This window comes from Micromesistius poutassou (assembly GCF_964030765.1).
Source record: "Micromesistius poutassou genome assembly, chromosome: 1".
NCBI lineage: Eukaryota > Metazoa > Chordata > Actinopteri > Gadiformes > Gadidae > Micromesistius > Micromesistius poutassou.
Genome location: NC_140271.1, coordinates 26964456 through 26991036, shown reverse-complemented (window position 1 = coordinate 26991036; position 26581 = coordinate 26964456). Strand labels below are relative to the sequence as shown.

The 26581-nt window shown below is 40.7% G+C and overlaps 33 non-coding genes across 33 annotated transcripts; all 33 read right to left on the bottom strand.

Moving 5' to 3' along the window:
• Positions 1-158: 158 nt before the first annotated feature.
• AC3HAE_007880 (transfer RNA glutamic acid (anticodon UUC)) lies at positions 159-230 on the bottom strand. Its single transcript has one exon. It is a non-coding gene; the product is annotated as a tRNA-Glu (tRNA).
• Positions 231-919: 689 nt separating this feature from the next.
• AC3HAE_007879 (transfer RNA glutamic acid (anticodon UUC)) lies at positions 920-991 on the bottom strand. The gene has a single exon. It is a non-coding gene; the product is annotated as a tRNA-Glu (tRNA).
• Positions 992-2079: 1088 nt separating this feature from the next.
• AC3HAE_007877 (transfer RNA glutamic acid (anticodon UUC)) lies at positions 2080-2151 on the bottom strand. The gene has a single exon. It is a non-coding gene; the product is annotated as a tRNA-Glu (tRNA).
• Positions 2152-2715: 564 nt separating this feature from the next.
• On the bottom strand, positions 2716-2787 carry AC3HAE_007876 (transfer RNA glutamic acid (anticodon UUC)). Its single transcript has one exon. It is a non-coding gene; the product is annotated as a tRNA-Glu (tRNA).
• Positions 2788-3351: 564 nt separating this feature from the next.
• Positions 3352-3423, bottom strand: AC3HAE_007875 (transfer RNA glutamic acid (anticodon UUC)). Its single transcript has one exon. It is a non-coding gene; the product is annotated as a tRNA-Glu (tRNA).
• A 696-nt stretch (positions 3424-4119) lies between these two features.
• Positions 4120-4191, bottom strand: AC3HAE_007873 (transfer RNA glutamic acid (anticodon UUC)). Its single transcript has one exon. It is a non-coding gene; the product is annotated as a tRNA-Glu (tRNA).
• Positions 4192-4880: 689 nt separating this feature from the next.
• On the bottom strand, positions 4881-4952 carry AC3HAE_007872 (transfer RNA glutamic acid (anticodon UUC)). The gene has a single exon. It is a non-coding gene; the product is annotated as a tRNA-Glu (tRNA).
• A 1100-nt stretch (positions 4953-6052) lies between these two features.
• On the bottom strand, positions 6053-6124 carry AC3HAE_007871 (transfer RNA glutamic acid (anticodon UUC)). The gene has a single exon. It is a non-coding gene; the product is annotated as a tRNA-Glu (tRNA).
• Positions 6125-6688: 564 nt separating this feature from the next.
• On the bottom strand, positions 6689-6760 carry AC3HAE_007870 (transfer RNA glutamic acid (anticodon UUC)). Its single transcript has one exon. It is a non-coding gene; the product is annotated as a tRNA-Glu (tRNA).
• A 696-nt stretch (positions 6761-7456) lies between these two features.
• AC3HAE_007869 (transfer RNA glutamic acid (anticodon UUC)) lies at positions 7457-7528 on the bottom strand. The gene has a single exon. It is a non-coding gene; the product is annotated as a tRNA-Glu (tRNA).
• A 689-nt stretch (positions 7529-8217) lies between these two features.
• On the bottom strand, positions 8218-8289 carry AC3HAE_007868 (transfer RNA glutamic acid (anticodon UUC)). The gene has a single exon. It is a non-coding gene; the product is annotated as a tRNA-Glu (tRNA).
• A 1088-nt stretch (positions 8290-9377) lies between these two features.
• On the bottom strand, positions 9378-9449 carry AC3HAE_007866 (transfer RNA glutamic acid (anticodon UUC)). Its single transcript has one exon. It is a non-coding gene; the product is annotated as a tRNA-Glu (tRNA).
• Positions 9450-10013: 564 nt separating this feature from the next.
• Positions 10014-10085, bottom strand: AC3HAE_007865 (transfer RNA glutamic acid (anticodon UUC)). Its single transcript has one exon. It is a non-coding gene; the product is annotated as a tRNA-Glu (tRNA).
• A 564-nt stretch (positions 10086-10649) lies between these two features.
• On the bottom strand, positions 10650-10721 carry AC3HAE_007864 (transfer RNA glutamic acid (anticodon UUC)). The gene has a single exon. It is a non-coding gene; the product is annotated as a tRNA-Glu (tRNA).
• Positions 10722-11417: 696 nt separating this feature from the next.
• On the bottom strand, positions 11418-11489 carry AC3HAE_007863 (transfer RNA glutamic acid (anticodon UUC)). Its single transcript has one exon. It is a non-coding gene; the product is annotated as a tRNA-Glu (tRNA).
• Positions 11490-12178: 689 nt separating this feature from the next.
• On the bottom strand, positions 12179-12250 carry AC3HAE_007861 (transfer RNA glutamic acid (anticodon UUC)). The gene has a single exon. It is a non-coding gene; the product is annotated as a tRNA-Glu (tRNA).
• A 1100-nt stretch (positions 12251-13350) lies between these two features.
• Positions 13351-13422, bottom strand: AC3HAE_007860 (transfer RNA glutamic acid (anticodon UUC)). The gene has a single exon. It is a non-coding gene; the product is annotated as a tRNA-Glu (tRNA).
• A 564-nt stretch (positions 13423-13986) lies between these two features.
• On the bottom strand, positions 13987-14058 carry AC3HAE_007859 (transfer RNA glutamic acid (anticodon UUC)). The gene has a single exon. It is a non-coding gene; the product is annotated as a tRNA-Glu (tRNA).
• A 696-nt stretch (positions 14059-14754) lies between these two features.
• Positions 14755-14826, bottom strand: AC3HAE_007858 (transfer RNA glutamic acid (anticodon UUC)). Its single transcript has one exon. It is a non-coding gene; the product is annotated as a tRNA-Glu (tRNA).
• A 689-nt stretch (positions 14827-15515) lies between these two features.
• Positions 15516-15587, bottom strand: AC3HAE_007857 (transfer RNA glutamic acid (anticodon UUC)). Its single transcript has one exon. It is a non-coding gene; the product is annotated as a tRNA-Glu (tRNA).
• A 1088-nt stretch (positions 15588-16675) lies between these two features.
• Positions 16676-16747, bottom strand: AC3HAE_007855 (transfer RNA glutamic acid (anticodon UUC)). Its single transcript has one exon. It is a non-coding gene; the product is annotated as a tRNA-Glu (tRNA).
• Positions 16748-17311: 564 nt separating this feature from the next.
• AC3HAE_007854 (transfer RNA glutamic acid (anticodon UUC)) lies at positions 17312-17383 on the bottom strand. Its single transcript has one exon. It is a non-coding gene; the product is annotated as a tRNA-Glu (tRNA).
• A 564-nt stretch (positions 17384-17947) lies between these two features.
• AC3HAE_007853 (transfer RNA glutamic acid (anticodon UUC)) lies at positions 17948-18019 on the bottom strand. Its single transcript has one exon. It is a non-coding gene; the product is annotated as a tRNA-Glu (tRNA).
• A 696-nt stretch (positions 18020-18715) lies between these two features.
• Positions 18716-18787, bottom strand: AC3HAE_007852 (transfer RNA glutamic acid (anticodon UUC)). Its single transcript has one exon. It is a non-coding gene; the product is annotated as a tRNA-Glu (tRNA).
• Positions 18788-19476: 689 nt separating this feature from the next.
• AC3HAE_007851 (transfer RNA glutamic acid (anticodon UUC)) lies at positions 19477-19548 on the bottom strand. Its single transcript has one exon. It is a non-coding gene; the product is annotated as a tRNA-Glu (tRNA).
• Positions 19549-20648: 1100 nt separating this feature from the next.
• AC3HAE_007849 (transfer RNA glutamic acid (anticodon UUC)) lies at positions 20649-20720 on the bottom strand. The gene has a single exon. It is a non-coding gene; the product is annotated as a tRNA-Glu (tRNA).
• A 564-nt stretch (positions 20721-21284) lies between these two features.
• Positions 21285-21356, bottom strand: AC3HAE_007848 (transfer RNA glutamic acid (anticodon UUC)). Its single transcript has one exon. It is a non-coding gene; the product is annotated as a tRNA-Glu (tRNA).
• Positions 21357-21920: 564 nt separating this feature from the next.
• Positions 21921-21992, bottom strand: AC3HAE_007847 (transfer RNA glutamic acid (anticodon UUC)). The gene has a single exon. It is a non-coding gene; the product is annotated as a tRNA-Glu (tRNA).
• A 696-nt stretch (positions 21993-22688) lies between these two features.
• AC3HAE_007846 (transfer RNA glutamic acid (anticodon UUC)) lies at positions 22689-22760 on the bottom strand. The gene has a single exon. It is a non-coding gene; the product is annotated as a tRNA-Glu (tRNA).
• Positions 22761-23449: 689 nt separating this feature from the next.
• On the bottom strand, positions 23450-23521 carry AC3HAE_007844 (transfer RNA glutamic acid (anticodon UUC)). The gene has a single exon. It is a non-coding gene; the product is annotated as a tRNA-Glu (tRNA).
• Positions 23522-24609: 1088 nt separating this feature from the next.
• AC3HAE_007843 (transfer RNA glutamic acid (anticodon UUC)) lies at positions 24610-24681 on the bottom strand. Its single transcript has one exon. It is a non-coding gene; the product is annotated as a tRNA-Glu (tRNA).
• Positions 24682-25245: 564 nt separating this feature from the next.
• AC3HAE_007842 (transfer RNA glutamic acid (anticodon UUC)) lies at positions 25246-25317 on the bottom strand. The gene has a single exon. It is a non-coding gene; the product is annotated as a tRNA-Glu (tRNA).
• Positions 25318-25881: 564 nt separating this feature from the next.
• Positions 25882-25953, bottom strand: AC3HAE_007841 (transfer RNA glutamic acid (anticodon UUC)). The gene has a single exon. It is a non-coding gene; the product is annotated as a tRNA-Glu (tRNA).
• Positions 25954-26581: the final 628 nt, after the last annotated feature.

Sequence of the window (26581 nt, the reverse complement as noted above, 5' to 3'; positions counted from 1 at the left end):
GCCCAAAAACAAACCAGCTACAAATTCTATGGTGGGCCTTATTTATTTCCTCTGCCAAAGTTGTTGACATCAAATAGATACCGTGACATGGATTCAAACTATGGTTACTACGCCCACAACCCAGATTACAGATCAATGTACGATCACCACATATGAAATTCCCATACCGGGAGTTGAACCCGGGCCGCCTGGGTGAAAACCAGGAATCCTGACCGCTAGACCATATGGGATTGGAAACTCAAGTTTCAGTTATAACACTCTGTCTCGGAGGTTAAGGCCGCACCTAACGATGAATGTCTTGCATATGAATGAAATGGAAACAACTGGGCCATTGACATTTTCAAACAGCTTTCCAAGCACAAGCAATGGGCGTTTACTCTCTCGTGGTGGGCTACCTTTTTAGATGAAAGAATTTGCTGTTTTTCCCACATTTAAATCAATTTGAGAAAGAAAGAAGACTACCTAGGTTCTTGAGCGCAGTAGTCAGACTCTATAAACGTTGTCCAACTTGCCCTAGACTAAGATAAACCTACCCCCAAATATTAATGCGAAAAAACAAAAATGAACGATTGCATGAAATTCCCGAGTCACATTTAATTTGTTTTTACCGCTTAACGGAGTGAAAGGCAAAAATGCTGCCGTGACCCGGAATTTCTGTGTCCTAGTACTAACCACTACATGATCACGGCAAGTGAGACTACGATTCCAGGGGTTGAGCACGGCCCACCTCGTTACCAACAAGGAACCCTGACCGTCTAAAAGCCCAAAAACAAACCAGCTACAAATTCTATGGTGGGCCTTATTTATTTCCTCTGCCAAAGTTGTTGACATCAAATTGATGCGGTGACATGGATTCAAACTATGGTTACTACGTCCACAACCCAGATTACAGATCAATGTACGATCACCCCATATGAAATTCCCATACCGGGAGTTGAACCCGGGCCGCCTGGGTGAAAACCAGGAATCCTGACCGCTAGACCATATGGGATTGAAAACATAAGTTTCAGTTAACACTCTGTCTCGGAGGTTAAGGCCGCACCTAACGATGAATGTCTTGCATATGAATGAAATGGAAACAACTGGGCCATTGACATTTTCAAACAGCTTTCCAAGCACAAGCAATGGGCGTTTACCCTCTCGTGCTGGGCTACCTTTGTAGACGAAAGAATTTGCTTTTTTTCCCACATTTAAATCAATTTGCGAAAGAATGAAGACTACCTAGGTTCTTGAGCGCAGTAGTCAGACTCTATAAACGTTGTCCAACTTGCCCTAGACTAAGATAAACCTACCCCCAAATATTAATGCGAAAAAACAAAAATGAACGATTGCATGAAATTCCCGAGTCACATTTAATTTGTTTTTACCGCTTAACGGAGTGAAAGGCAAAAATGCTGCCGTGACCCGGAATTTCTGTGTCCTTGAACACCGAGTACTAACCACTACATGATCACGGCAAGTGAGACTACAATTCCAGGGGTTGAGCACGGCCCACCTCGTTACCAACAAGGAACCCTGACCGTTAAACCAAATGGGATGTACCGGATGTGGTTGACAGCGGCACTAGGGCTGCTCGATTATGGAAAAAATCATAATCACGATTATTTTGGTCAATATTGAAATCTCGATTATTCAAACGATTATTTTTGAGTTTGAAAACATGATGCATTTATTCATAATTTCTCTCCCAAATTTTTTTTTTTTAAATGACAACTTTGAAATTTACCCTTAAAAAAATACACAAAATGGTCAAATAGAAAATAAAGTCCAGATATGAATCCAGCTGTTGTGGAATTTCTATTAAAAAAACAAAAGAAAAAAAAACCTTCAACTCGATTATATTAGTTTGGTGATCGTTTCACTCTGAAATCCAAATCGCGATCAAAAATCGATTAATCGCCCAGCCCTAAGATGCACCCTTCATCTAAAATCCCAAAGCCGAACCTGCTACAAATTCTTTGGTGGGCCTTATTTATTTACCCTGCTGAAATCAAACAGATGCCGTGACCCGGATTCGAATGAGAGTTCCAGCGACCACAACGCAGAGTAAAGTTCAATGTACGATCACCCCATATGAAATTCCCAAACCGGGAGTTGAACCCGGGCCGCCTGGGTGAAAACCAGGAATCCTGACCACTAGACCATATGGGATTAGAAAAGCAAGTTTCAGTTAACACTCTCAGCAGCTTGACAGCGGCACTAGGGCTGCTCGATTATGGAAAAAATCATAATCACGATTATTTTGGTCAATATTGAAATCCTGATTATTCAAACGATTATTTTTGAGTTTGAAAACATGATGCATTTATTCATAATTTCTCTCCAAAAAAATGTTTTTTTAAATGACAACTTTGATATTTACCCTTAAAAAAATACACAAAATGGTCAAATAGAAAATAAAGTCCAGATATGAATCCAGCTGTTGTGGAATTTCTATTAAAAAAACAAAAGAAAAAAAACCCTTCAACTCGATTATATTAGTTTGGTGATCGTTTCACTCTGAAATCCAAATCGCGATCAAAAATCGATTAATCGCCCAGCCCTAAGATGCACCCTTCATCTAAAAGCCCAAAGCCGAACCTGCTACAAATTCTTTGGTGGGCCTTATTTATTTACTCTGCTGAAATCAAACAGATGCCGTGACCCGGATTCGAATGAGAGTTCCAGCGACCACAACGCAGAGTAAAGTTCAATGTACGATCACCCCATATGAAATTCCCATACCGGGAGTTGAACCCGGGCCGCCTGGGTGAAAACCAGGAATCCTGACCACTAGACCATATGGGATTAGAAAAGCAAGTTTCAGTTAACACTCTCAGCAGCTTGACAGCGGCACTAGGGCTGCTCGATTATGGAAAAAATCATAATCACGATTATTTTGGTCAATATTGAAATCCTGATTATTCAAACGATTATTTTTGAGTTTGAAAACATGATGCATTTATTCATAATTTCTCTCCAAAAAAATGTTTTTTTAAATGACAACTTTGATATTTACCCTTAAAAAAATACACAAAATGGTCAAATAGAAAATAAAGTCCAGATATGAATCCAGCTGTTCTGGAATTTCTATTAAAAAAACAAAACAAAAAAAACCCTTCAACTCGATTATATTAGTTTGGTGATCGTTTCACTCTGAAATCCAAATCGCGATCAAAAATCGATTAATCGCCCAGCCCTAAGATGCACCCTTCATCTAAAAGCCCAAAGCCGAACCTGCTACAAATTCTTTGGTGGGCCTTATTTATTTACTCTGCTGAAATCAAACAGATGCCGTGACCCAGATTCGAATGAGAGTTCCAGCGACCACAACGTAGAGTAAAGTTCAATGTACGATCACCCCATATGAAATTCCCATACCGGGAGTTGAACCCGGGCCTCCTGGGTGAAAACCAGGAATCCTGACCGCTAGACCATATGGGATTGGAAATTCAAGTTTCAGTTAACACTCTGTCTCGGAGGTTAAGGCCGCACCTAACGATGAATGTCTTGCATATGAATGAAATGGAAACAACTGGGCCATTGACATTTTCAAACAGCTTTCCAAGCACAAGGAATGGGCGTTTACTCTCTCGTGGTGGGCTACCTTTTTAGATGAAAAAATTTGCTGTTTTTCCCACATTTAAATCAAGTTGAGAAGGAAAGAAGACTTCCTAGTTTCTTGAGAGCAGTAGTCAGACTCTATAAACGTTGTCCAACTTGCCCTAGACTAAGATAAACCTACCCCCAAATATTAATGCGAAAAAACAAAAATGAACGATTGCATGAAATTCCCGAGTCACATTTAATTTGTTTTTACCGCTTAACGGAGTGAAAGGCAAAAATGCTGCCGTGACCCGGAATTTCTGTGTCCTTGAACACCGAGTACTAACCACTACATGATCACGGCAAGTGAGACTACGATTCCAGGGGTTGAGCACGGCCCACCTCGTTACCAACAAGGAACCCTGACCGTCTAAAAGCCCAAAAACAAACCAGCTACAAATTCTATGGTGGGCCTTATTTATTTCCTCTGCCAAAGTTGTTGACATCAAATAGATACCGTGACATGGATTGAAACTATGGTTACTACGCCCACAACCCAGATTACAGATCAATGTACGATCACCACATATGAAATTCCCATACTGGGAGTTGAACCCGGGCCGCCTGGGTGAAAACCAGGAATCCTGACCGCTAGACCATATGGGATTGGAAACTCAAGTTTCAGTTATAACACTCTGTCTCGGAGGTTAAGGCCGCACCTAACGATGAATGTCTTGCATATGAATGAAATGGAAACAACTGGGCCATTGACATTTTCAAACAGCTTTCCAAGCACAAGCAATGGGCGTTTACTCTCTCGTGGTGGGCTACCTTTTTAGATGAAAGAATTTGCTGTTTTTCCCACATTTAAATCAATTTGAGAAAGAAAGAAGACTACCTAGGTTCTTGAGCGCAGTAGTCAGACTCTATAAACGTTGTCCAACTTGCCCTAGACTAAGATAAACCTACCCCCAAATATTAATGCGAAAAAACAAAAATGAACGATTGCATGAAATTCCCGAGTCACATTTAATTTGTTTTTACCGCTTAACGGAGTGAAAGGCAAAAATGCTGCCGTGACCCGGAATTTCTGTGTCCTAGTACTAACCACTACATGATCACGGCAAGTGAGACTACGATTCCAGGGGTTGAGCACGGCCCACCTCGTTACCAACAAGGAACCCTGACCGTCTAAAAGCCCAAAAACAAACCAGCTACAAATTCTATGGTGGGCCTTATTTATTTCCTCTGCCAAAGTTGTTGACATCAAATTGATGCCGTGACATGGATTCAAACTATGGTTACTACGTCCACAACCCAGATTACAGATCAATGTACGATCACCCCATATGAAATTCCCATACCGGGAGTTGAACCCGGGCCGCCTGGGTGAAAACCAGGAATCCTGACCGCTAGACCATATGGGATTGAAAACATAAGTTTCAGTTAACACTCTGTCTCGGAGGTTAAGGCCGCACCTAACGATGAATGTCTTGCATATGAATGAAATGGAAACAACTGGGCCATTGACATTTTCAAACAGCTTTCCAAGCACAAGCAATGGGCGTTTACCCTCTCGTGCTGGGCTACCTTTGTAGACGAAAGAATTTGCTTTTTTTCCCACATTTAAATCAATTTGCGAAAGAATGAAGACTACCTAGGTTCTTGAGCGCAGTAGTCAGACTCTATAAACGTTGTCCAACTTGCCCTAGACTAAGATAAACCTACCCCCAAATATTAATGCGAAAAAACAAAAATGAACGATTGCATGAAATTCCCGAGTCACATTTAATTTGTTTTTACCGCTTAACGGAGTGAAAGGCAAAAATGCTGCCGTGACCCGGAATTTCTGTGTCCTTGAACACCGAGTACTAACCACTACATGATCACGGCAAGTGAGACTACAATTCCAGGGGTTGAGCACGGCCCACCTCGTTACCAACAAGGAACCCTGACCGTTAAACCAAATGGGATGTACCGGATGTGGTTGACAGCAGCTTGACAGCGGCACTAGGGCTGCTCGATTATGGAAAAAATCATAATCACGATTATTTTGGTCAATATTGAAATCTCGATTATTCAAACGATTATTTTTGAGTTTGAAAACATGATGCATTTATTCATAATTTCTCTCCAAATTTTTTTTTTTTTTAAATGACAACTTTGAAATTTACCCTTAAAAAAATACACAAAATGGTCAAATAGAAAATAAAGTCCAGATATGAATCCAGCTGTTGTGGAATTTCTATTAAAAAAACAAAAGAAAAAAAACCCTTCAACTCGATTATATTAGTTTGGTGATCGTTTCACTCTGAAATCCAAATCGCGATCAAAAATCGATTAATCGCCCAGCCCTAAGATGCACCCTTCATCTAAAAGCCCAAAGCCGAACCTGCTACAAATTCTTTGGTGGGCCTTATTTATTTACTCTGCTGAAATCAAACAGATGCCGTGACCCGGATTCGAATGAGAGTTCCAGCGACCACAACGCAGAGTAAAGTTCAATGTACGATCACCCCATATGAAATTCCCATACCGGGAGTTGAACCCGGGCCGCCTGGGTGAAAACCAGGAATCCTGACCACTAGACCATATGGGATTAGAAAAGCAAGTTTCAGTTAACACTCTCAGCAGCTTGACAGCGGCACTAGGGCTGCTCGATTATGGAAAAAATCATAATCACGATTATTTTGGTCAATATTGAAATCCTGATTATTCAAACGATTATTTTTGAGTTTGAAAACATGATGCATTTATTCATAATTTCTCTCCAAAAAAATGTTTTTTTAAATGACAACTTTGATATTTACCCTTAAAAAAATACACAAAATGGTCAAATAGAAAATAAAGTCCAGATATGAATCCAGCTGTTCTGGAATTTCTATTAAAAAAACAAAACAAAAAAAACCCTTCAACTCGATTATATTAGTTTGGTGATCGTTTCACTCTGAAATCCAAATCGCGATCAAAAATCGATTAATCGCCCAGCCCTAAGATGCACCCTTCATCTAAAAGCCCAAAGCCGAACCTGCTACAAATTCTTTGGTGGGCCTTATTTATTTACTCTGCTGAAATCAAACAGATGCCGTGACCCAGATTCGAATGAGAGTTCCAGTGACCACAACGCAGAGTAAAGTTCAATATACGATCACCCCATATGAAATTCCCATACCGGGAGTTGAACCCGGGCCGCCTGGGTGAAAACCAGGAATCCTGACCGCTAGACCATATGGGATTGGAAATGCAAGTTTCAGTTAACACTCTGTCTCGGAGGTTAAGGCCGCACCTAACGATGAATGTCTTGCATATGAATGAAATGGAAACAACTGGGCCATTGACATTTTCAAACAGCTTTCCAAGCACAAGGAATGGGCGTTTACTCTCTCGTGGTGGGCTACCTTTTTAGATGAAAAAATTTGCTGTTTTTCCCACATTTAAATCAAGTTGAGAAGGAAAGAAGACTTCCTAGTTTCTTGAGAGCAGTAGTCAGACTCTATAAACGTTGTCCAACTTGCCCTAGACTAAGATAAACCTACCCCCAAATATTAATGCGAAAAAACAAAAATGAACGATTGCATGAAATTCCCGAGTCACATTTAATTTGTTTTTACCGCTTAACGGAGTGAAAGGCAAAAATGCTGCCGTGACCCGGAATTTCTGTGTCCTTGAACACCGAGTACTAACCACTACATGATCACGGCAAGTGAGACTACGATTCCAGGGGTTGAGCACGGCCCACCTCGTTACCAACAAGGAACCCTGACCGTCTAAAAGCCCAAAAACAAACCAGCTACAAATTCTATGGTGGGCCTTATTTATTTCCTCTGCCAAAGTTGTTGACATCAAATAGATACCGTGACATGGATTCAAACTATGGTTACTACGCCCACAACCCAGATTACAGATCAATGTACGATCACCACATATGAAATTCCCATACCGGGAGTTGAACCCGGGCCGCCTGGGTGAAAACCAGGAATCCTGACCGCTAGACCATATGGGATTGGAAACTCAAGTTTCAGTTATAACACTCTGTCTCGGAGGTTAAGGCCGCACCTAACGATGAATGTCTTGCATATGAATGAAATGGAAACAACTGGGCCATTGACATTTTCAAACAGCTTTCCAAGCACAAGCAATGGGCGTTTACTCTCTCGTGGTGGGCTACCTTTTTAGATGAAAGAATTTGCTGTTTTTCCCACATTTAAATCAATTTGAGAAAGAAAGAAGACTACCTAGGTTCTTGAGCGCAGTAGTCAGACTCTATAAACGTTGTCCAACTTGCCCTAGACTAAGATAAACCTACCCCCAAATATTAATGCGAAAAAACAAAAATGAACGATTGCATGAAATTCCCGAGTCACATTTAATTTGTTTTTACCGCTTAACGGAGTGAAAGGCAAAAATGCTGCCGTGACCCGGAATTTCTGTGTCCTAGTACTAACCACTACATGATCACGGCAAGTGAGACTACGATTCCAGGGGTTGAGCACGGCCCACCTCGTTACCAACAAGGAACCCTGACCGTCTAAAAGCCCAAAAACAAACCAGCTACAAATTCTATGGTGGGCCTTATTTATTTCCTCTGCCAAAGTTGTTGACATCAAATTGATGCGGTGACATGGATTCAAACTATGGTTACTACGTCCACAACCCAGATTACAGATCAATGTACGATCACCCCATATGAAATTCCCATACCGGGAGTTGAACCCGGGCCGCCTGGGTGAAAACCAGGAATCCTGACCGCTAGACCATATGGGATTGAAAACATAAGTTTCAGTTAACACTCTGTCTCGGAGGTTAAGGCCGCACCTAACGATGAATGTCTTGCATATGAATGAAATGGAAACAACTGGGCCATTGACATTTTCAAACAGCTTTCCAAGCACAAGCAATGGGCGTTTACCCTCTCGTGCTGGGCTACCTTTGTAGACGAAAGAATTTGCTTTTTTTCCCACATTTAAATCAATTTGCGAAAGAATGAAGACTACCTAGGTTCTTGAGCGCAGTAGTCAGACTCTATAAACGTTGTCCAACTTGCCCTAGACTAAGATAAACCTACCCCCAAATATTAATGCGAAAAAACAAAAATGAACGATTGCATGAAATTCCCGAGTCACATTTAATTTGTTTTTACCGCTTAACGGAGTGAAAGGCAAAAATGCTGCCGTGACCCGGAATTTCTGTGTCCTTGAACACCGAGTACTAACCACTACATGATCACGGCAAGTGAGACTACAATTCCAGGGGTTGAGCACGGCCCACCTCGTTACCAACAAGGAACCCTGACCGTTAAACCAAATGGGATGTACCGGATGTGGTTGACAGCGGCACTAGGGCTGCTCGATTATGGAAAAAATCATAATCACGATTATTTTGGTCAATATTGAAATCTCGATTATTCAAACGATTATTTTTGAGTTTGAAAACATGATGCATTTATTCATAATTTCTCTCCCAAATTTTTTTTTTTTAAATGACAACTTTGAAATTTACCCTTAAAAAAATACACAAAATGGTCAAATAGAAAATAAAGTCCAGATATGAATCCAGCTGTTGTGGAATTTCTATTAAAAAAACAAAAGAAAAAAAAACCTTCAACTCGATTATATTAGTTTGGTGATCGTTTCACTCTGAAATCCAAATCGCGATCAAAAATCGATTAATCGCCCAGCCCTAAGATGCACCCTTCATCTAAAATCCCAAAGCCGAACCTGCTACAAATTCTTTGGTGGGCCTTATTTATTTACTCTGCTGAAATCAAACAGATGCCGTGACCCGGATTCGAATGAGAGTTCCAGCGACCACAACGCAGAGTAAAGTTCAATGTACGATCACCCCATATGAAATTCCCATACCGGGAGTTGAACCCGGGCCGCCTGGGTGAAAACCAGGAATCCTGACCACTAGACCATATGGGATTAGAAAAGCAAGTTTCAGTTAACACTCTCAGCAGCTTGACAGCGGCACTAGGGCTGCTCGATTATGGAAAAAATCATAATCACGATTATTTTGGTCAATATTGAAATCCTGATTATTCAAACGATTATTTTTGAGTTTGAAAACATGATGCATTTATTCATAATTTCTCTCCAAAAAAATGTTTTTTTAAATGACAACTTTGATATTTACCCTTAAAAAAATACACAAAATGGTCAAATAGAAAATAAAGTCCAGATATGAATCCAGCTGTTGTGGAATTTCTATTAAAAAAACAAAAGAAAAAAAACCCTTCAACTCGATTATATTAGTTTGGTGATCGTTTCACTCTGAAATCCAAATCGCGATCAAAAATCGATTAATCGCCCAGCCCTAAGATGCACCCTTCATCTAAAAGCCCAAAGCCGAACCTGCTACAAATTCTTTGGTGGGCCTTATTTATTTACTCTGCTGAAATCAAACAGATGCCGTGACCCGGATTCGAATGAGAGTTCCAGCGACCACAACGCAGAGTAAAGTTCAATGTACGATCACCCCATATGAAATTCCCATACCGGGAGTTGAACCCGGGCCGCCTGGGTGAAAACCAGGAATCCTGACCACTAGACCATATGGGATTAGAAAAGCAAGTTTCAGTTAACACTCTCAGCAGCTTGACAGCGGCACTAGGGCTGCTCGATTATGGAAAAAATCATAATCACGATTATTTTGGTCAATATTGAAATCCTGATTATTCAAACGATTATTTTTGAGTTTGAAAACATGATGCATTTATTCATAATTTCTCTCCAAAAAAATGTTTTTTTAAATGACAACTTTGATATTTACCCTTAAAAAAATACACAAAATGGTCAAATAGAAAATAAAGTCCAGATATGAATCCAGCTGTTCTGGAATTTCTATTAAAAAAACAAAACAAAAAAAACCCTTCAACTCGATTATATTAGTTTGGTGATCGTTTCACTCTGAAATCCAAATCGCGATCAAAAATCGATTAATCGCCCAGCCCTAAGATGCACCCTTCATCTAAAAGCCCAAAGCCGAACCTGCTACAAATTCTTTGGTGGGCCTTATTTATTTACTCTGCTGAAATCAAACAGATGCCGTGACCCAGATTCGAATGAGAGTTCCAGCGACCACAACGTAGAGTAAAGTTCAATGTACGATCACCCCATATGAAATTCCCATACCGGGAGTTGAACCCGGGCCTCCTGGGTGAAAACCAGGAATCCTGACCGCTAGACCATATGGGATTGGAAATTCAAGTTTCAGTTAACACTCTGTCTCGGAGGTTAAGGCCGCACCTAACGATGAATGTCTTGCATATGAATGAAATGGAAACAACTGGGCCATTGACATTTTCAAACAGCTTTCCAAGCACAAGGAATGGGCGTTTACTCTCTCGTGGTGGGCTACCTTTTTAGATGAAAAAATTTGCTGTTTTTCCCACATTTAAATCAAGTTGAGAAGGAAAGAAGACTTCCTAGTTTCTTGAGAGCAGTAGTCAGACTCTATAAACGTTGTCCAACTTGCCCTAGACTAAGATAAACCTACCCCCAAATATTAATGCGAAAAAACAAAAATGAACGATTGCATGAAATTCCCGAGTCACATTTAATTTGTTTTTACCGCTTAACGGAGTGAAAGGCAAAAATGCTGCCGTGACCCGGAATTTCTGTGTCCTTGAACACCGAGTACTAACCACTACATGATCACGGCAAGTGAGACTACGATTCCAGGGGTTGAGCACGGCCCACCTCGTTACCAACAAGGAACCCTGACCGTCTAAAAGCCCAAAAACAAACCAGCTACAAATTCTATGGTGGGCCTTATTTATTTCCTCTGCCAAAGTTGTTGACATCAAATAGATACCGTGACATGGATTGAAACTATGGTTACTACGCCCACAACCCAGATTACAGATCAATGTACGATCACCACATATGAAATTCCCATACTGGGAGTTGAACCCGGGCCGCCTGGGTGAAAACCAGGAATCCTGACCGCTAGACCATATGGGATTGGAAACTCAAGTTTCAGTTATAACACTCTGTCTCGGAGGTTAAGGCCGCACCTAACGATGAATGTCTTGCATATGAATGAAATGGAAACAACTGGGCCATTGACATTTTCAAACAGCTTTCCAAGCACAAGCAATGGGCGTTTACTCTCTCGTGGTGGGCTACCTTTTTAGATGAAAGAATTTGCTGTTTTTCCCACATTTAAATCAATTTGAGAAAGAAAGAAGACTACCTAGGTTCTTGAGCGCAGTAGTCAGACTCTATAAACGTTGTCCAACTTGCCCTAGACTAAGATAAACCTACCCCCAAATATTAATGCGAAAAAACAAAAATGAACGATTGCATGAAATTCCCGAGTCACATTTAATTTGTTTTTACCGCTTAACGGAGTGAAAGGCAAAAATGCTGCCGTGACCCGGAATTTCTGTGTCCTAGTACTAACCACTACATGATCACGGCAAGTGAGACTACGATTCCAGGGGTTGAGCACGGCCCACCTCGTTACCAACAAGGAACCCTGACCGTCTAAAAGCCCAAAAACAAACCAGCTACAAATTCTATGGTGGGCCTTATTTATTTCCTCTGCCAAAGTTGTTGACATCAAATTGATGCCGTGACATGGATTCAAACTATGGTTACTACGTCCACAACCCAGATTACAGATCAATGTACGATCACCCCATATGAAATTCCCATACCGGGAGTTGAACCCGGGCCGCCTGGGTGAAAACCAGGAATCCTGACCGCTAGACCATATGGGATTGAAAACATAAGTTTCAGTTAACACTCTGTCTCGGAGGTTAAGGCCGCACCTAACGATGAATGTCTTGCATATGAATGAAATGGAAACAACTGGGCCATTGACATTTTCAAACAGCTTTCCAAGCACAAGCAATGGGCGTTTACCCTCTCGTGCTGGGCTACCTTTGTAGACGAAAGAATTTGCTTTTTTTCCCACATTTAAATCAATTTGCGAAAGAATGAAGACTACCTAGGTTCTTGAGCGCAGTAGTCAGACTCTATAAACGTTGTCCAACTTGCCCTAGACTAAGATAAACCTACCCCCAAATATTAATGCGAAAAAACAAAAATGAACGATTGCATGAAATTCCCGAGTCACATTTAATTTGTTTTTACCGCTTAACGGAGTGAAAGGCAAAAATGCTGCCGTGACCCGGAATTTCTGTGTCCTTGAACACCGAGTACTAACCACTACATGATCACGGCAAGTGAGACTACAATTCCAGGGGTTGAGCACGGCCCACCTCGTTACCAACAAGGAACCCTGACCGTTAAACCAAATGGGATGTACCGGATGTGGTTGACAGCAGCTTGACAGCGGCACTAGGGCTGCTCGATTATGGAAAAAATCATAATCACGATTATTTTGGTCAATATTGAAATCTCGATTATTCAAACGATTATTTTTGAGTTTGAAAACATGATGCATTTATTCATAATTTCTCTCCAAATTTTTTTTTTTTTTAAATGACAACTTTGAAATTTACCCTTAAAAAAATACACAAAATGGTCAAATAGAAAATAAAGTCCAGATATGAATCCAGCTGTTGTGGAATTTCTATTAAAAAAACAAAAGAAAAAAAACCCTTCAACTCGATTATATTAGTTTGGTGATCGTTTCACTCTGAAATCCAAATCGCGATCAAAAATCGATTAATCGCCCAGCCCTAAGATGCACCCTTCATCTAAAAGCCCAAAGCCGAACCTGCTACAAATTCTTTGGTGGGCCTTATTTATTTACTCTGCTGAAATCAAACAGATGCCGTGACCCGGATTCGAATGAGAGTTCCAGCGACCACAACGCAGAGAAAAGTTCAATGTACGATCACCCCATATGAAATTCCCATACCGGGAGTTGAACCCGGGCCGCCTGGGTGAAAACCAGGAATCCTGACCACTAGACCATATGGGATTAGAAAAGCAAGTTTCAGTTAACACTCTCAGCAGCTTGACAGCGGCACTAGGGCTGCTCGATTATGGAAAAAATCATAATCACGATTATTTTGGTCAATATTGAAATCCTGATTATTCAAACGATTATTTTTGAGTTTGAAAACATGATGCATTTATTCATAATTTCTCTCCAAAAAAATGTTTTTTTAAATGACAACTTTGATATTTACCCTTAAAAAAATACACAAAATGGTCAAATAGAAAATAAAGTCCAGATATGAATCCAGCTGTTCTGGAATTTCTATTAAAAAAACAAAACAAAAAAAACCCTTCAACTCGATTATATTAGTTTGGTGATCGTTTCACTCTGAAATCCAAATCGCGATCAAAAATCGATTAATCGCCCAGCCCTAAGATGCACCCTTCATCTAAAAGCCCAAAGCCGAACCTGCTACAAATTCTTTGGTGGGCCTTATTTATTTACTCTGCTGAAATCAAACAGATGCCGTGACCCAGATTCGAATGAGAGTTCCAGTGACCACAACGCAGAGTAAAGTTCAATATACGATCACCCCATATGAAATTCCCATACCGGGAGTTGAACCCGGGCCGCCTGGGTGAAAACCAGGAATCCTGACCGCTAGACCATATGGGATTGGAAATGCAAGTTTCAGTTAACACTCTGTCTCGGAGGTTAAGGCCGCACCTAACGATGAATGTCTTGCATATGAATGAAATGGAAACAACTGGGCCATTGACATTTTCAAACAGCTTTCCAAGCACAAGGAATGGGCGTTTACTCTCTCGTGGTGGGCTACCTTTTTAGATGAAAAAATTTGCTGTTTTTCCCACATTTAAATCAAGTTGAGAAGGAAAGAAGACTTCCTAGTTTCTTGAGAGCAGTAGTCAGACTCTATAAACGTTGTCCAACTTGCCCTAGACTAAGATAAACCTACCCCCAAATATTAATGCGAAAAAACAAAAATGAACGATTGCATGAAATTCCCGAGTCACATTTAATTTGTTTTTACCGCTTAACGGAGTGAAAGGCAAAAATGCTGCCGTGACCCGGAATTTCTGTGTCCTTGAACACCGAGTACTAACCACTACATGATCACGGCAAGTGAGACTACGATTCCAGGGGTTGAGCACGGCCCACCTCGTTACCAACAAGGAACCCTGACCGTCTAAAAGCCCAAAAACAAACCAGCTACAAATTCTATGGTGGGCCTTATTTATTTCCTCTGCCAAAGTTGTTGACATCAAATAGATACCGTGACATGGATTCAAACTATGGTTACTACGCCCACAACCCAGATTACAGATCAATGTACGATCACCACATATGAAATTCCCATACCGGGAGTTGAACCCGGGCCGCCTGGGTGAAAACCAGGAATCCTGACCGCTAGACCATATGGGATTGGAAACTCAAGTTTCAGTTATAACACTCTGTCTCGGAGGTTAAGGCCGCACCTAACGATGAATGTCTTGCATATGAATGAAATGGAAACAACTGGGCCATTGACATTTTCAAACAGCTTTCCAAGCACAAGCAATGGGCGTTTACTCTCTCGTGGTGGGCTACCTTTTTAGATGAAAGAATTTGCTGTTTTTCCCACATTTAAATCAATTTGAGAAAGAAAGAAGACTACCTAGGTTCTTGAGCGCAGTAGTCAGACTCTATAAACGTTGTCCAACTTGCCCTAGACTAAGATAAACCTACCCCCAAATATTAATGCGAAAAAACAAAAATGAACGATTGCATGAAATTCCCGAGTCACATTTAATTTGTTTTTACCGCTTAACGGAGTGAAAGGCAAAAATGCTGCCGTGACCCGGAATTTCTGTGTCCTAGTACTAACCACTACATGATCACGGCAAGTGAGACTACGATTCCAGGGGTTGAGCACGGCCCACCTCGTTACCAACAAGGAACCCTGACCGTCTAAAAGCCCAAAAACAAACCAGCTACAAATTCTATGGTGGGCCTTATTTATTTCCTCTGCCAAAGTTGTTGACATCAAATTGATGCGGTGACATGGATTCAAACTATGGTTACTACGTCCACAACCCAGATTACAGATCAATGTACGATCACCCCATATGAAATTCCCATACCGGGAGTTGAACCCGGGCCGCCTGGGTGAAAACCAGGAATCCTGACCGCTAGACCATATGGGATTGAAAACATAAGTTTCAGTTAACACTCTGTCTCGGAGGTTAAGGCCGCACCTAACGATGAATGTCTTGCATATGAATGAAATGGAAACAACTGGGCCATTGACATTTTCAAACAGCTTTCCAAGCACAAGCAATGGGCGTTTACCCTCTCGTGCTGGGCTACCTTTGTAGACGAAAGAATTTGCTTTTTTTCCCACATTTAAATCAATTTGCGAAAGAATGAAGACTACCTAGGTTCTTGAGCGCAGTAGTCAGACTCTATAAACGTTGTCCAACTTGCCCTAGACTAAGATAAACCTACCCCCAAATATTAATGCGAAAAAACAAAAATGAACGATTGCATGAAATTCCCGAGTCACATTTAATTTGTTTTTACCGCTTAACGGAGTGAAAGGCAAAAATGCTGCCGTGACCCGGAATTTCTGTGTCCTTGAACACCGAGTACTAACCACTACATGATCACGGCAAGTGAGACTACAATTCCAGGGGTTGAGCACGGCCCACCTCGTTACCAACAAGGAACCCTGACCGTTAAACCAAATGGGATGTACCGGATGTGGTTGACAGCGGCACTAGGGCTGCTCGATTATGGAAAAAATCATAATCACGATTATTTTGGTCAATATTGAAATCTCGATTATTCAAACGATTATTTTTGAGTTTGAAAACATGATGCATTTATTCATAATTTCTCTCCCAAATTTTTTTTTTTTAAATGACAACTTTGAAATTTACCCTTAAAAAAATACACAAAATGGTCAAATAGAAAATAAAGTCCAGATATGAATCCAGCTGTTGTGGAATTTCTATTAAAAAAACAAAAGAAAAAAAAACCTTCAACTCGATTATATTAGTTTGGTGATCGTTTCACTCTGAAATCCAAATCGCGATCAAAAATCGATTAATCGCCCAGCCCTAAGATGCACCCTTCATCTAAAATCCCAAAGCCGAACCTGCTACAAATTCTTTGGTGGGCCTTATTTATTTACTCTGCTGAAATCAAACAGATGCCGTGACCCGGATTCGAATGAGAGTTCCAGCGACCACAACGCAGAGTAAAGTTCAATGTACGATCACCCCATATGAAATTCCCATACCGGGAGTTGAACCCGGGCCGCCTGGGTGAAAACCAGGAATCCTGACCACTAGACCATATGGGATTAGAAAAGCAAGTTTCAGTTAACACTCTCAGCAGCTTGACAGCGGCACTAGGGCTGCTCGATTATGGAAAAAATCATAATCACGATTATTTTGGTCAATATTGAAATCCTGATTATTCAAACGATTATTTTTGAGTTTGAAAACATGATGCATTTATTCATAATTTCTCTCCAAAAAAATGTTTTTTTAAATGACAACTTTGATATTTACCCTTAAAAAAATACACAAAATGGTCAAATAGAAAATAAAGTCCAGATATGAATCCAGCTGTTGTGGAATTTCTATTAAAAAAACAAAAGAAAAAAAACCCTTCAACTCGATTATATTAGTTTGGTGATCGTTTCACTCTGAAATCCAAATCGCGATCAAAAATCGATTAATCGCCCAGCCCTAAGATGCACCCTTCATCTAAAAGCCCAAAGCCGAACCTGCTACAAATTCTTTGGTGGGCCTTATTTATTTACTCTGCTGAAATCAAACAGATGCCGTGACCCGGATTCGAATGAGAGTTCCAGCGACCACAACGCAGAGTAAAGTTCAATGTACGATCACCCCATATGAAATTCCCATACCGGGAGTTGAACCCGGGCCGCCTGGGTGAAAACCAGGAATCCTGACCACTAGACCATATGGGATTAGAAAAGCAAGTTTCAGTTAACACTCTCAGCAGCTTGACAGCGGCACTAGGGCTGCTCGATTATGGAAAAAATCATAATCACGATTATTTTGGTCAATATTGAAATCCTGATTATTCAAACGATTATTTTTGAGTTTGAAAACATGATGCATTTATTCATAATTTCTCTCCAAAAAAATGTTTTTTTAAATGACAACTTTGATATTTACCCTTAAAAAAATACACAAAATGGTCAAATAGAAAATAAAGTCCAGATATGAATCCAGCTGTTCTGGAATTTCTATTAAAAAAACAAAACAAAAAAAACCCTTCAACTCGATTATATTAGTTTGGTGATCGTTTCACTCTGAAATCCAAATCGCGATCAAAAATCGATTAATCGCCCAGCCCTAAGATGCACCCTTCATCTAAAAGCCCAAAGCCGAACCTGCTACAAATTCTTTGGTGGGCCTTATTTATTTACTCTGCTGAAATCAAACAGATGCCGTGACCCAGATTCGAATGAGAGTTCCAGCGACCACAACGTAGAGTAAAGTTCAATGTACGATCACCCCATATGAAATTCCCATACCGGGAGTTGAACCCGGGCCTCCTGGGTGAAAACCAGGAATCCTGACCGCTAGACCATATGGGATTGGAAATTCAAGTTTCAGTTAACACTCTGTCTCGGAGGTTAAGGCCGCACCTAACGATGAATGTCTTGCATATGAATGAAATGGAAACAACTGGGCCATTGACATTTTCAAACAGCTTTCCAAGCACAAGGAATGGGCGTTTACTCTCTCGTGGTGGGCTACCTTTTTAGATGAAAAAATTTGCTGTTTTTCCCACATTTAAATCAAGTTGAGAAGGAAAGAAGACTTCCTAGTTTCTTGAGAGCAGTAGTCAGACTCTATAAACGTTGTCCAACTTGCCCTAGACTAAGATAAACCTACCCCCAAATATTAATGCGAAAAAACAAAAATGAACGATTGCATGAAATTCCCGAGTCACATTTAATTTGTTTTTACCGCTTAACGGAGTGAAAGGCAAAAATGCTGCCGTGACCCGGAATTTCTGTGTCCTTGAACACCGAGTACTAACCACTACATGATCACGGCAAGTGAGACTACGATTCCAGGGGTTGAGCACGGCCCACCTCGTTACCAACAAGGAACCCTGACCGTCTAAAAGCCCAAAAACAAACCAGCTACAAATTCTATGGTGGGCCTTATTTATTTCCTCTGCCAAAGTTGTTGACATCAAATAGATACCGTGACATGGATTGAAACTATGGTTACTACGCCCACAACCCAGATTACAGATCAATGTACGATCACCACATATGAAATTCCCATACTGGGAGTTGAACCCGGGCCGCCTGGGTGAAAACCAGGAATCCTGACCGCTAGACCATATGGGATTGGAAACTCAAGTTTCAGTTATAACACTCTGTCTCGGAGGTTAAGGCCGCACCTAACGATGAATGTCTTGCATATGAATGAAATGGAAACAACTGGGCCATTGACATTTTCAAACAGCTTTCCAAGCACAAGCAATGGGCGTTTACTCTCTCGTGGTGGGCTACCTTTTTAGATGAAAGAATTTGCTGTTTTTCCCACATTTAAATCAATTTGAGAAAGAAAGAAGACTACCTAGGTTCTTGAGCGCAGTAGTCAGACTCTATAAACGTTGTCCAACTTGCCCTAGACTAAGATAAACCTACCCCCAAATATTAATGCGAAAAAACAAAAATGAACGATTGCATGAAATTCCCGAGTCACATTTAATTTGTTTTTACCGCTTAACGGAGTGAAAGGCAAAAATGCTGCCGTGACCCGGAATTTCTGTGTCCTAGTACTAACCACTACATGATCACGGCAAGTGAGACTACGATTCCAGGGGTTGAGCACGGCCCACCTCGTTACCAACAAGGAACCCTGACCGTCTAAAAGCCCAAAAACAAACCAGCTACAAATTCTATGGTGGGCCTTATTTATTTCCTCTGCCAAAGTTGTTGACATCAAATTGATGCCGTGACATGGATTCAAACTATGGTTACTACGTCCACAACCCAGATTACAGATCAATGTACGATCACCCCATATGAAATTCCCATACCGGGAGTTGAACCCGGGCCGCCTGGGTGAAAACCAGGAATCCTGACCGCTAGACCATATGGGATTGAAAACATAAGTTTCAGTTAACACTCTGTCTCGGAGGTTAAGGCCGCACCTAACGATGAATGTCTTGCATATGAATGAAATGGAAACAACTGGGCCATTGACATTTTCAAACAGCTTTCCAAGCACAAGCAATGGGCGTTTACCCTCTCGTGCTGGGCTACCTTTGTAGACGAAAGAATTTGCTTTTTTTCCCACATTTAAATCAATTTGCGAAAGAATGAAGACTACCTAGGTTCTTGAGCGCAGTAGTCAGACTCTATAAACGTTGTCCAACTTGCCCTAGACTAAGATAAACCTACCCCCAAATATTAATGCGAAAAAACAAAAATGAACGATTGCATGAAATTCCCGAGTCACATTTAATTTGTTTTTACCGCTTAACGGAGTGAAAGGCAAAAATGCTGCCGTGACCCGGAATTTCTGTGTCCTTGAACACCGAGTACTAACCACTACATGATCACGGCAAGTGAGACTACAATTCCAGGGGTTGAGCACGGCCCACCTCGTTACCAACAAGGAACCCTGACCGTTAAACCAAATGGGATGTACCGGATGTGGTTGACAGCAGCTTGACAGCGGCACTAGGGCTGCTCGATTATGGAAAAAATCATAATCACGATTATTTTGGTCAATATTGAAATCTCGATTATTCAAACGATTATTTTTGAGTTTGAAAACATGATGCATTTATTCATAATTTCTCTCCAAATTTTTTTTTTTTTTAAATGACAACTTTGAAATTTACCCTTAAAAAAATACACAAAATGGTCAAATAGAAAATAAAGTCCAGATATGAATCCAGCTGTTGTGGAATTTCTATTAAAAAAACAAAAGAAAAAAAAACCTTCAACTCGATTATATTAGTTTGGTGATCGTTTCACTCTGAAATCCAAATCGCGATCAAAAATCGATTAATCGCCCAGCCCTAAGATGCACCCTTCATCTAAAATCCCAAAGCCGAACCTGCTACAAATTCTTTGGTGGGCCTTATTTATTTACTCTGCTGAAATCAAACAGATGCCGTGACCCGGATTCGAATGAGAGTTCCAGCGACCACAACGCAGAGTAAAGTTCAATGTACGATCACCCCATATGAAATTCCCATACCGGGAGTTGAACCCGGGCCACCTGGGTGAAAACCAGGAATCCTGACCACTAGACCATATGGGATTAGAAAAGCAAGTTTCAGTTAACACTCTCAGCAGCTTGACAGCGGCACTAGGGCTGCTCGATTATGGAAAAAATCATAATCACGATTATTTTGGTCAATATTGAAATCCTGATTATTCAAACGATTATTTTTGAGTTTGAAAACATGATGCATTTATTCATAATTTCTCTCCAAAAAAATGTTTTTTTAAATGACAACTTTGATATTTACCCTTAAAAAAATACACAAAATGGTCAAATAGAAAATAAAGTCCAGATATGAATCCAGCTGTTGTGGAATTTCTATTAAAAAAACAAAAGAAAAAAAACCCTTCAACTCGATTATATTAGTTTGGTGATCGTTTCACTCTGAAATCCAAATCGCGATCAAAAATCGATTAATCGCCCAGCCCTAAGATGCACCCTTCATCTAAAAGCCCAAAGCCGAACCTGCTACAAATTCTTTGGTGGGCCTTATTTATTTACTCTGCTGAAATCAAACAGATGCCGTGACCCGGATTCGAATGAGAGTTCCAGCGACCACAACGCAGAGTAAAGTTCAATGTACGATCACCCCATATGAAATTCCCATACCGGGAGTTGAACCCGGGCCGCCTGGGTGAAAACCAGGAATCCTGACCACTAGACCATATGGGATTAGAAAAGCAAGTTTCAGTTAACACTCTCAGCAGCTTGACAGCGGCACTAGGGCTGCTCGATTATGGAAAAAATCATAATCACGATTATTTTGGTCAATATTGAAATCCTGATTATTCAAACGATTATTTTTGAGTTTGAAAACATGATGCATTTATTCATAATTTCTCTCCAAAAAAATGTTTTTTTAAATGACAACTTTGATATTTACCCTTAAAAAAATACACAAAATGGTCAAATAGAAAATAAAGTCCAGATATGAATCCAGCTGTTCTGGAATTTCTATTAAAAAAACAAAACAAAAAAAACCCTTCAACTCGATTATATTAGTTTGGTGATCGTTTCACTCTGAAATCCAAATCGCGATCAAAAATCGATTAATCGCCCAGCCCTAAGATGCACCCTTCATCTAAAAGCCCAAAGCCGAACCTGCTACAAATTCTTTGGTGGGCCTTATTTATTTACTCTGCTGAAATCAAACAGATGCCGTGACCCAGATTCGAATGAGAGTTCCAGTGACCACAACGCAGAGTAAAGTTCAATATACGATCACCCCATATGAAATTCCCATACCGGGAGTTGAACCCGGGCCGCCTGGGTGAAAACCAGGAATCCTGACCGCTAGACCATATGGGATTGGAAATGCAAGTTTCAGTTAACACTCTGTCTCGGAGGTTAAGGCCGCACCTAACGATGAATGTCTTGCATATGAATGAAATGGAAACAACTGGGCCATTGACATTTTCAAACAGCTTTCCAAGCACAAGGAATGGGCGTTTACTCTCTCGTGGTGGGCTACCTTTTTAGATGAAAAAATTTGCTGTTTTTCCCACATTTAAATCAAGTTGAGAAGGAAAGAAGACTTCCTAGTTTCTTGAGAGCAGTAGTCAGACTCTATAAACGTTGTCCAACTTGCCCTAGACTAAGATAAACCTACCCCCAAATATTAATGCGAAAAAACAAAAATGAACGATTGCATGAAATTCCCGAGTCACATTTAATTTGTTTTTACCGCTTAACGGAGTGAAAGGCAAAAATGCTGCCGTGACCCGGAATTTCTGTGTCCTTGAACACCGAGTACTAACCACTACATGATCACGGCAAGTGAGACTACGATTCCAGGGGTTGAGCACGGCCCACCTCGTTACCAACAAGGAACCCTGACCGTCTAAAAGCCCAAAAACAAACCAGCTACAAATTCTATGGTGGGCCTTATTTATTTCCTCTGCCAAAGTTGTTGACATCAAATAGATACCGTGACATGGATTCAAACTATGGTTACTACGCCCACAACCCAGATTACAGATCAATGTACGATCACCACATATGAAATTCCCATACCGGGAGTTGAACCCGGGCCGCCTGGGTGAAAACCAGGAATCCTGACCGCTAGACCATATGGGATTGGAAACTCAAGTTTCAGTTATAACACTCTGTCTCGGAGGTTAAGGCCGCACCTAACGATGAATGTCTTGCATATGAATGAAATGGAAACAACTGGGCCATTGACATTTTCAAACAGCTTTCCAAGCACAAGCAATGGGCGTTTACTCTCTCGTGGTGGGCTACCTTTTTAGATGAAAGAATTTGCTGTTTTTCCCACATTTAAATCAATTTGAGAAAGAAAGAAGACTACCTAGGTTCTTGAGCGCAGTAGTCAGACTCTATAAACGTTGTCCAACTTGCCCTAGACTAAGATAAACCTACCCCCAAATATTAATGCGAAAAAACAAAAATGAACGATTGCATGAAATTCCCGAGTCACATTTAATTTGTTTTTACCGCTTAACGGAGTGAAAGGCAAAAATGCTGCCGTGACCCGGAATTTCTGTGTCCTAGTACTAACCACTACATGATCACGGCAAGTGAGACTACGATTCCAGGGGTTGAGCACGGCCCACCTCGTTACCAACAAGGAACCCTGACCGTCTAAAAGCCCAAAAACAAACCAGCTACAAATTCTATGGTGGGCCTTATTTATTTCCTCTGCCAAAGTTGTTGACATCAAATTGATGCCGTGACATGGATTCAAACTATGGTTACTACGTCCACAACCCAGATTACAGATCAATGTACGATCACCCCATATGAAATTCCCATACCGGGAGTTGAACCCGGGCCGCCTGGGTGAAAACCAGGAATCCTGACCGCTAGACCATATGGGATTGAAAACATAAGTTTCAGTTAACACTCTGTCTCGGAGGTTAAGGCCGCACCTAACGATGAATGTCTTGCATATGAATGAAATGGAAACAACTGGGCCATTGACATTTTCAAACAGCTTTCCAAGCACAAGCAATGGGCGTTTACCCTCTCGTGCTGGGCTACCTTTGTAGACGAAAGAATTTGCTTTTTTTCCCACATTTAAATCAATTTGCGAAAGAATGAAGACTACCTAGGTTCTTGAGCGCAGTAGTCAGACTCTATAAACGTTGTCCAACTTGCCCTAGACTAAGATAAACCTACCCCCAAATATTAATGCGAAAAAACAAAAATGAACGATTGCATGAAATTCCCGAGTCACATTTAATTTGTTTTTACCGCTTAACGGAGTGAAAGGCAAAAATGCTGCCGTGACCCGGAATTTCTGTGTCCTTGAACACCGAGTACTAACCACTACATGATCACGGCAAGTGAGACTACAATTCCAGGGGTTGAGCACGGCCCACCTCGTTACCAACAAGGAACCCTGACCGTTAAACCAAATGGGATGTACCGGATGTGGTTGACAGCGGCACTAGGGCTGCTCGATTATGGAAAAAATCATAATCACGATTATTTTGGTCAATATTGAAATCTCGATTATTCAAACGATTATTTTTGAGTTTGAAAACATGATGCATTTATTCATAATTTCTCTCCCAAATTTTTTTTTTTTAAATGACAACTTTGAAATTTACCCTTAAAAAAATACACAAAATGGTCAAATAGAAAATAAAGTCCAGATATGAATCCAGCTGTTGTGGAATTTCTATTAAAAAAACAAAAGAAAAAAAAACCTTCAACTCGATTATATTAGTTTGGTGATCGTTTCACTCTGAAATCCAAATCGCGATCAAAAATCGATTAATCGCCCAGCCCTAAGATGCACCCTTCATCTAAAATCCCAAAGCCGAACCTGCTACAAATTCTTTGGTGGGCCTTATTTATTTACTCTGCTGAAATCAAACAGATGCCGTGACCCGGATTCGAATGAGAGTTCCAGCGACCACAACGCAGAGTAAAGTTCAATGTACGATCACCCCATATGAAATTCCCATACCGGGAGTTGAACCCGGGCCGCCTGGGTGAAAACCAGGAATCCTGACCACTAGACCATATGGGATTAGAAAAGCAAGTTTCAGTTAACACTCTCAGCAGCTTGACAGCGGCACTAGGGCTGCTCGATTATGGAAAAAATCATAATCACGATTATTTTGGTCAATATTGAAATCCTGATTATTCAAACGATTATTTTTGAGTTTGAAAACATGATGCATTTATTCATAATTTCTCTCCAAAAAAATGTTTTTTTAAATGACAACTTTGATATTTACCCTTAAAAAAATACACAAAATGGTCAAATAGAAAATAAAGTCCAGATATGAATCCAGCTGTTGTGGAATTTCTATTAAAAAAACAAAAGAAAAAAAACCCTTCAACTCGATTATATTAGTTTGGTGATCGTTTCACTCTGAAATCCAAATCGCGATCAAAAATCGATTAATCGCCCAGCCCTAAGATGCACCCTTCATCTAAAAGCCCAAAGCCGAACCTGCTACAAATTCTTTGGTGGGCCTTATTTATTTACTCTGCTGAAATCAAACAGATGCCGTGACCCGGATTCGAATGAGAGTTCCAGCGACCACAACGCAGAGTAAAGTTCAATGTACGATCACCCCATATGAAATTCCCATACCGGGAGTTGAACCCGGGCCGCCTGGGTGAAAACCAGGAATCCTGACCACTAGACCATATGGGATTAGAAAAGCAAGTTTCAGTTAACACTCTCAGCAGCTTGACAGCGGCACTAGGGCTGCTCGATTATGGAAAAAATCATAATCACGATTATTTTGGTCAATATTGAAATCCTGATTATTCAAACGATTATTTTTGAGTTTGAAAACATGATGCATTTATTCATAATTTCTCTCCAAAAAAATGTTTTTTTAAATGACAACTTTGATATTTACCCTTAAAAAAATACACAAAATGGTCAAATAGAAAATAAAGTCCAGATATGAATCCAGCTGTTCTGGAATTTCTATTAAAAAAACAAAACAAAAAAAACCCTTCAACTCGATTATATTAGTTTGGTGATCGTTTCACTCTGAAATCCAAATCGCGATCAAAAATCGATTAATCGCCCAGCCCTAAGATGCACCCTTCATCTAAAAGCCCAAAGCCGAACCTGCTACAAATTCTTTGGTGGGCCTTATTTATTTACTCTGCTGAAATCAAACAGATGCCGTGACCCAGATTCGAATGAGAGTTCCAGTGACCACAACGCAGAGTAAAGTTCAATATACGATCACCCCATATGAAATTCCCATACCGGGAGTTGAACCCGGGCCGCCTGGGTGAAAACCAGGAATCCTGACCGCTAGACCATATGGGATTGGAAATGCAAGTTTCAGTTAACACTCTGTCTCGGAGGTTAAGGCCGCACCTAACGATGAATGTCTTGCATATGAATGAAATGGAAACAACTGGGCCATTGACATTTTCAAACAGCTTTCCAAGCACAAGGAATGGGCGTTAACTCTCTCGTGGTGGGCTACCTTTTTAGATGAAAAAATTTGCTGTTTTTCCCACATTTAAATCAAGTTGAGAAGGAAAGAAGACTTCCTAGTTTCTTGAGAGCAGTAGTCAGACTCTATAAACGTTGTCCAACTTGCCCTAGACTAAGATAAACCTACCCCCAAATATTAATGCGAAAAAACAAAAATGAACGATTGCATGAAATTCCCGAGTCACATTTAATTTGTTTTTACCGCTTAACGGAGTGAAAGGCAAAAATGCTGCCGTGACCCGGAATTTCTGTGTCCTTGAACACCGAGTACTAACCACTACATGATCACGGCAAGTGAGACTACGATTCCAGGGGTTGAGCACGGCCCACCTCGTTACCAACAAGGAACCCTGACCGTCTAAAAGCCCAAAAACAAACCAGCTACAAATTCTATGGTGGGCCTTATTTATTTCCTCTGCCAAAGTTGTTGACATCAAATTGATGCCGTGACATG